Genomic DNA, 7,280 nt, shown 5'->3' with positions numbered 1-7,280 from the left:
TAAAAATGTTACAACAAGAATTATAAAAAGAGATTTTATGGTTTGAAATTGTTATATTCATTTTTGTGACATTTAGGGATTTAAGACACTGATGAGGGCCCTTCAGGTGGAACAGGATCACCCTGATTACATCCATCCAAATAATTTTCAAAGCCAGGCAAGAGACTGGGGAAAACTGTTTCTGGAACTGTTCTACGACGATGACCTCACACCGTACATTCATGGTATGAATTACACTTCTGTTAAGCACTTACAACTCCATGTGAAAAGCAAATCAACATTCACGATCGGTTGTATAATAATAATAGTGGTTATGTACGAAATACGAAATCGTACTTTTTACAGGTATTGAACCCAATAAAAACCAATTTGATAGATTGAATTAACCATCTATGAATACTGTTGATTTTTCCTTTCATTTTTTTCAGTGGTCTAGAAAGAAACCACACACAGGTTGGCATGAGAAATGATGTACTTTCTTTCATTTCTCAGACTAAATGAAACAATGTTAAGTTAGTGTTTCAGGTTTACTTTTGGATATTCTCCAAGGAGTTACTAATAATTGGTTGATCGGTTATCGGGCCAAAATAAATAAAAGCTTGCTTCTAATTTCTATTCTTCTACTTAAGAGTCCAAGAATAGCAATGGTTCATCCTTAATGGCCGACGTGATCTTTTTAAGGCTTACCGATGGAAATTTTAAAGATTAATCGGACCATGGAGCCCCAATTGAGATTTGGTTTTTTCCGTTCTATTCCTTTCTTCATTCTCTTCGATTATCACTGTCATGGTTCTTTTTATGAGTACCAAACAAGAGCTTTTTTCCCCTCCGTAACCAAGCATAAAGGTAACAACCCCACAGGATGCTATAGTTATTACTATCTTCTGTGAAACGCCATCAGTGCTAAAACTACAGATTGAAAGATTCGTTGAATTCCTGTTCCTAATGTTGCTCTGCGAATTTGCTCAACTTTCGCTAACTTTATTCAAACTATTATTCTTTATCTTGCCATGAATTTTAGCTCACCACTGTATAGAAGTGCTGGAATGTTATATAAATGATAAAACTTTGATGATTTTTAATAAGTGCAGAGTTAATCTCTTGCGATAGCACTTTTTTCGCTAATTTTAGATTAAATGACTTTTTAAAGTGTGAAGCCTTACTCCCTCATAATCAGGAACAATCAATAAATCAATTCTTAGAGAACTGACCTATAAAGATCAACTATGCAATTAACTATTGTGACTATTATGATCTAATAATTTGGTCGTCTGCATGTCTCTTCTGTATAACAAAGTGTTAACAGCGAGCTTAAGTTCACCTCGAAACTCTGGATTTTTTTAAAAGTGCATCTGGATATTTCTTTTATGAAGTGCCAACAGTGTTGGATTTCGTAAAAGTGCCTTCGTAGCGAATATACTCGTAATGAAGTACGATCGTTTGTCTCATCGTGCACTCACTTTTGATCTGCTTAGTGCAAATCTTGTTCAGGCGATAATTATCAATGGATAAGCGACGCGATCGCACTTCATTATGATATTGAAATCCGGTCTGTTTCTCATAGAATTCCAACGCGCTTGTCAACTCATAAGGACCCATTGTGAGTACAGACGCTGTTAATCGGATAGCCGATGTTTCACGGTGATTCATTCTAATGAAAACGAAAATGATAGTTTCAATGAGTTAAACATGCAATAAAAAAAGTTTGTTTGAGTAACTTGTAATTAAGAATTCTGAGGAAAACATTTCAGGCCATCACCGGAACAAGTCATGAGTAAGGTCAAAATATTTATTTTTACTAAACCAATGACCTAAACAGACCTGCATAATGAATCTATAACCTATTTTGACAAATTTTACATTCTATCTTTTTCCCATTGTATTACGACATGATATGCTCTTGGTCAAAAAATACATTTCCTATTTATATCACTGCCATAGAATTAATTAATTCATTTTCTTGGTGTCCGTCATGATTGTTTCGTCTCGCAGCAGCTGATAGCAAACTTACAGGACAGATTTTTTTTTAAACAACTGAAGTCGTAAGATACATTCGTAGGCCGTGGACATTGACGGTTACTTCTGCATTCATGGTGTATTACAAGTGTGTTGCAGACACGAACAGCTCTGATCTTCTCCGTACATGAGTTAGCTACTAATAAGGGTGTTTGAGTCAGGATTTGTGCCTGTATTGCTCCACAAGTGACGCTTCCACTTGCAACCGACATAGGAGGTCCTGGAATCAACTGAGGTCGGGCGTCCACGTACTTAACGGTACCAAGTGAAAGAGCCAACATAATGGCGACTGTGAAAGAATGGATCTACAAAAGATCGCAGAAACACAGCGGAGTTCAGAAATCTCGCTACTCCACTAACAGTCAATTATTGGGCAAACTGACATCTATTCTGAGCAACGCTACTTGCCTATAGATGAAAAGCGTTTGCCTTTACTTGGTGAAGTGACTACACTAAGGAAAGGGTACAGATTTCAAAAGGACAAAAATTGAAAACCTTACTTGATGTGGATGGACGACCATTTTGTCTTTCTTTGGGTTCTTCTGGAAAAAAGAGTTGGTTCCTCTCTCAACTTCTAGTGGTTTTTGTCCTGGACCCATAGCCTTTATATACGCTAGAAAAAGACTAAAAATATCTTAAGCAAAATGCTTCTTTTCTTTTCAGCGAGTTGCGAAAATTAATTGACCAATTACAGCAATCAGTTACAACAATCATCGCTTTTTTTATTTTTATCCTTTTTTCCTCAACAGGAAAAGTATGTATCAATCAATAACCAATTTAGAACAGAAAAGATACGAAGGAAGTTAATTGAAAATTGAGTTATTATTATTATTCAACACTCGTGGAAAGATCGCTTTGTTCTTATCATTATCCAGCCTATTGTGTCATTTACCAATTAAACCATACATGTTTGTCCTCGGTAATGAATAAAGGGATTCTCAAAGTTGACAGAACGAATGTAGATCTAAAGTTTGGACATGCAAAATGTTTTGTTGAATGTTTACGTTGAAACCGACAAGGTCTCCACGTCAAAGTAGTATACTAGCGTTGAACCACGCGTCCTTCGAAACTGGTTCGTAAATTGGTTGAACATTCTTAATTACTTCCTGTTATGAGATCTTTATTTATCTCAAAATCTGCACAGATAACTTGGTGAGGAACCAAGCGAAGCCGAATCGAGGGGCAGAAAATTACGCCACAGCTTCTTCGTCTCAAATTTCTGAGGTAAAGTTTTAGGTCAAATAGGAGAAACGTTACGTGGCTACAAGCCCTCTAGAAGTTTTAGAATTTGTTTGTTAGGTCTTATGTTGGGTAATGCGCATATTTCAGTAGCAATAACTTCTACCGACAACTGTCAGCAATCCAACACACGAGAAATTTTTACTTCCTCCTAGTTTTCTTATAGGTACCGTTCCGAAACCCACTTTTCCCTGTTGTCGGTGATTTACGGACGCTTTTCAATCTATCCGATGAAGCAATAGCCTTGTACATCTACTTCACCGTGTGAACAAGGTCTTTCTTATTTTGATAAAATATCCGTGAGTGACTTCAGACGTGTTTTGTTGTTTTTTTTGAGTCGGTGGTTCACTGATGTATTGCAATCTGCATGCCCAGCTGCGTGCCATATCTACCCGAAAAAGCAATATCCTCGAGTATCCACTTCCCCTTGAAAAATATCAGGCTTCCGTGAGTGATTGTTTTGCCGAAAAAGAGAAAAGGAGAAAAGACTGCAAAGCTTGAGACATCTTTTAGATACAGTGATTTTAGGAAAAATGAGCATTGAAAGTTTGATTCAGCAGTTGAAACTCACTGACTCGAACCCTTATTGGAAAAAATGGTTGAAATAGCGGGTGGTCTAAATCACTTGAATCGAGTGGCTTCGAAAATAAACTATGGCATATGAAACTCGAACTCACTGCAGGAGGTTTTGGTATATTATTAAATTTGAAGGGTATATAAACAGTGTCAAACTAAGTTTTAGACGACTATCACTGAAATCTGACAGCAGTTGAGAAGAATATCGAAGAAATTGTGTCCAAGAGGTTAAAACACTTCAATACGGTTAGAATAATGAATTTTGTAAAAAGTATTTAAGTTTTCAAAATCAGTGCCTATTCAAGAGGATCATCTCACCTTCATTGAAAGTTAATGAATGATTTATTACACTAGAGTTGACTTAGCCGGAAAAAGACAAACCTAAGCTCGGAAATGTAACGCTTTTACAAATCAAAATACGGACATACAATGGTTAATGCTTCTTCGTCTATCGATGAAGTAGATTTTACATACGACATACGGCACATTTTACTCAAAAAATTGATGCAAGCTTTTGTTCTGTTCCAGATAATTCTCTTGCAGAATAAGGAACCTAATGAGTCACTGCCTCTCAATTAATTTTGTTATTGTTTGTTGATTTTAGGGTTTCTCAGAAGTGTTGGATTATTTTTAACCTATCAAACGTCCTATTTTTCAATCATCCTTGTTCTTTGGTTGAAAAAGCATTTCGCAACACGTCACTGTCATTCTTATCGTATGAATTATATTTTTAACTGTCGTGATTTTGCAATTGCAACCTATTGCATCGAGTCTTGGCTAAGACCTCAGAGGACAAAGGCTAAAGATAAAGAAACTCTCTCAAATTCTCAGTTCCTAATAATAATAATAATAATAATACTTTATTTACCCACGTATCACCTAAGAGCTAATAGCTCGTTTAAAACATGAACGTGAAATATGTAAATAATCGCCACCAACGCTATTCGTATGGGCACGTCGTATATCATCTCTTTTCAAAATTATTGTGAAAGTATATACGGGCTAGATAAAATCACTCCAAAACAAATCAACTGAGAAGAAACGAAATTTTGTCAAGAATCATACCGCCCAAGGTAGCCTTCAATTCTCATTTGAGTGTAATGCTTGATGCAATATTGTTTCGTCATTGTTGTTGCCTGGAGGTCTCATCTTTCTCCCACATACCTTGTCTGTTTCACTTTCTCTTTCGACAGTATTAGAACAGTAAAAAAAAAAAAAAAAAAAAAATGGAAATTCTCTCGAAACTTTAGCAGACTGTAGGAATATCATAAATTCGCTCACTCACTTATCGAAACCGAATGGTATAGTTAATTGAGGATTGCGCAATTAACTCGGTGACACTGTTTGACTATTTACAGAAATAAATGGAAAGGGACCATCAACAACGTTTTAACGAGTGCGTAAATGAAAACCATATAGGCTGTTTTTAAGCCAATATAGGTTGAGGAAGTTATGAACTCTAGCTGAGACAGAGCCATATCATAAACTGAGAGTGTTTTGTTCAAGAAGGAAACATTTTAAGCGAAGAGGTTTTCTGACTTCAGCTCGTTTTGGGCAACGATTTCGGTTTATTTCTTAAATCAAGCCGCTGAGAGAATATTGAGAGAATATATTAGTCTTGATTTCCTTAATGAAGACCGATTAACTTGAAGTGTAAAGATTCTAAAGATTATAAAAAGGAAAACTCAGCGGTAATTGACAATTATTCAAGGAGGGCACCGCTAATATAATAAGATAAATAACCAACGAGGCACGTAGCGTCAATTTTGTTTTATTTATCCTAATTTGGAATACCCAAGTAGAAAAACTGTTTTGCTAAAATCGCACACAAAAGGTAACTCTGCCAGCTAGCTATTGTTTGGATAGATAACGACCGGAAGACAAAAGCAAACTGTTATCGCAACATATAATCAAATCATGTCACGAATTTGGTAAATAAAAACTTCTTAATTTTCCCGCTACATACATTGAAATATTTATACGCGGCTTTTTGGTGGAGATGCGAGTCGCATTCTCCCTAAGTTCTGCTATTTCTTTTGTTGTAAGCTTAGGGGCAAACCGTTTTGTTTACGCCTTTGCTTCACGGCTCGCTCACAGAAATTTTTTACTCACTTTGCCGACAAATTCAAGGACCATACTCATCGGGGCTAGGTTATGAGCTGTAACCTTGGTCACAAGCTCATAATATGGCTCTGTTCAGCTAATCAGTAGAAGGCTAGGAATTTAATAGTGGTGCTCCAGTTTTATTGAAACATTTTATTAACGTTTCACCTGGTTGCTCCTTTTTGCAAGGAGGTTTTGTAAACAGTTTTGTGCCGATTGCGTCCAGTTCTGACGTCTGATTAATCGCCTAAGCTACAGATGTGAAATTGTCACAGCAGAATATATATTTCCTAATGGGAATGTTTAAAAATTTAAGTTAAAAATAGGTCCAAATAGAGTAACGCGTCGTGACTTCTGAAGAAAACTTAATCTGACTAAATTACGTTGCTAAGGTAAACTTTGAAACGCCCACTCCTGACAACGTGCTTTCGGAAGCTTTGGCCACTCTTTGCCAAAGTCTGGTGTAGTTACGAAAATAATGTCTAAGTATATGGCGTAATACGCACTTACGTTTAAATAAGGTAAAAAGGGCTTTTTGAGACTGGCGTCGGTCGGGGATCTACGAATTAATCAAAGAAATTATTTCTGATAATAAAGGATATTTATCTCTCGTTATTAACATAGAAAACAGAGTTCCCTTAAAGGTATTGTTATGGTATTCCTAATGGAAAAGGAAAAAGTCACGATACGGTAAATTGCCCGTGAAATTGTAATGTTAGCAAGACTGAAATATATCTTTTTCCACTGAGGCATGCTTCTACTGAATTTAATATTTTAAAGAACATAAAACTTTCGCTAACTCAACAAAAAAGGCGTTTAGACCCCCGTTAACTTATGCTGGGCTCTCAGCATTTTAAAGATAACGTGCTTTAAAATAGAAGTCCAAAGATCTTTAATGAGTCCCTTGATAGGAACAAAACACACCTAAGTCGGCTACATACCAATTAATTGGCGGCACACTTTAAATAAACAGACAACATACATCAGAAAACTAGCAGCATACTTCAAGCAACTACGGACTTGTAATTTTATGAAAAGTGCTCATGCCGCTCTCACTCTCACGCGTAGTTAAGTGTTGCTTAAACTCACCAGTGACTCATCAAAGAGCAAAAGACACCGCTTCACCGCTTTGTCCAGCCAAATTAACTATTTCTGCTATTCAAAAGGTTCTCTACAAAATTTGGACACATAAATTTTGCTTTTGTTCAGAAATAGATTTTTTGGCAGTGAGTTTAGCCTTGCTTCAATTAGCAACTCACTGGTGGAAGCTTTGAAGCAGGAGATTACGATGACAAAATAGACTACTATCCGTTTAACATTTCATTGTAAAAACAAACAGCGCCCTC

The 7,280-nt window shown here is 36.3% G+C and overlaps 1 pseudogene; it reads left to right on the top strand.

The window, feature by feature from the left end:
- LOC148732487 (uncharacterized) overlaps positions 1-436 on the top strand; it is a 1,929-nt pseudogene extending 1,493 nt beyond the window's left edge.
- The last annotated feature ends 6,844 nt before the right edge of the window (positions 437-7,280 follow it).

This window comes from Stylophora pistillata, chromosome 4 (genome assembly GCF_964205215.1).
Source record: "Stylophora pistillata chromosome 4, jaStyPist1.2, whole genome shotgun sequence".
In the NCBI taxonomy this organism is placed as follows: domain Eukaryota; kingdom Metazoa; phylum Cnidaria; class Anthozoa; order Scleractinia; family Pocilloporidae; genus Stylophora; species Stylophora pistillata.
This window is presented reverse-complemented; position numbering and strand designations above follow the sequence as displayed.